The sequence below is a fragment of the Lucilia cuprina genome, chromosome 2, assembly GCF_022045245.1.
Source record: "Lucilia cuprina isolate Lc7/37 chromosome 2, ASM2204524v1, whole genome shotgun sequence".
Classification (NCBI taxonomy): Eukaryota; Metazoa; Arthropoda; class Insecta; order Diptera; family Calliphoridae; genus Lucilia; species Lucilia cuprina.
In genome coordinates, this window is record NC_060950.1 from 9,494,373 (window position 1) to 9,495,922 (window position 1,550).

Below are 1,550 nucleotides of genomic sequence, written 5' to 3' on the forward strand. Positions count from 1 at the left end.
TTCAGTTCTAGTTCAGTTCTAGTTCAGTTCTAGTTCAGTTCTAGTTCAGTTCTAGTTCAGTTCTAGTTCAGTTCTAGTTCAGTTTTAGTTCAGTTCTTGATCAGTTCTACTCAGAATTACTTTATTCTACTACGTTCCAAGTTTTCCTTGCTCTGGTCAGTAGCAGTGTATGGTTTATGTTTCTTAACTGGCAATATGTCAAGCTTCTGTTTAGTACACACATTTCTTTGTACGATTTTTTGCTCGATTCTTTTTTGCAGTTTGTGCTGAAAACGCACAGAGAAAAACAATTAATTTTTCCACTTAAATACTTCATTAGTTGCCAGCGGCATATTGTGGCATGAACATTTAATTAATAAATCAACGCGACACTTTGTATATTTTTTTATGAACCTCACACATATTGTGGAGTCACAGTATAAACACACACACTGACTCACGTACAGACACATTCCGCTAGCCTCTAGTGTAAGCGATGTGGTAGCGTTTTGGAAAGTAAAGTGTCACACTTGTGTTCGTACATTCAACAAAATCATGATTGCGGTCATTATAATGATGATCTTTATTCAACTCATTCTTGTAGTCATATACTAATGGTATGTTCGTGATTGAGATCAAGATATGTTCTTACTGTTGTTTTATGAAGAATGTGTGGGTTACTAAAGCCATTTAGGCCATTTTGCATTGTAGGCGATAAAACTACGAGTATTTCAACGAGTTTACAATAATTGGAAAATCGTCCTTGCCTTTAAAGTAATTTCTTATCGCTGGTAGCTAAACGCCTTGATTATATTTCAACGTCCGCCATGCGTGTATGTTAGTGTTATTTTAGCAGCAGACAATTTGACGCGTTCGTTTATTTTGTGTCTATTTTCTGCCTTAATTTGTCTTATTCTTTTAAAGAACATATTTTTTTAAATATAGATCGTGATCTTAGTTCTGATCTATGTTTGTCATAAAAATAAACACTTGCTTACTTATTACTCATGCAACATACTTTAGCATTGTCCATTACTATTGTTATTTCCCCCTTTAATAGTTGAAGAAGAATTCATTAAATATTTTATAGCGATACTAAAAAGTGTATACACTTGCTGACAGAAGTGTCATAAAAATACTTTAGATTTCATTCTAATTACTTGATATTATTTTTATGTTTGTACCATTCAAAGAAATGTTACGACATATTCCCAAACAATTTTTATTCACTTATTTTATTACGGTTTTTGCGGAAACGGAAATATAGAAACTTTTTCACATTTGTGCGATATTTTTAAGTGGGAGTTGAAATGTTATTTTAACTTTGATCTGATTAAAACAATAATAGTGATTTGATTCTCAAGCAGAACTAAAATGGAATTTAACTAGAACTGAACTAGAACTAAATTAGAACTTAACTTTAACTGAACTAGACCCGAATTATAACTGAACTAGACCCGAATTATAACTGAACTAGAACTGAACTAGAACTGAACTAGAACTGAACTAGAACGGAACTAGAACTGAACTAGAACTGAACTAGAACTGAACTAGAACTGAACTAGAACTGA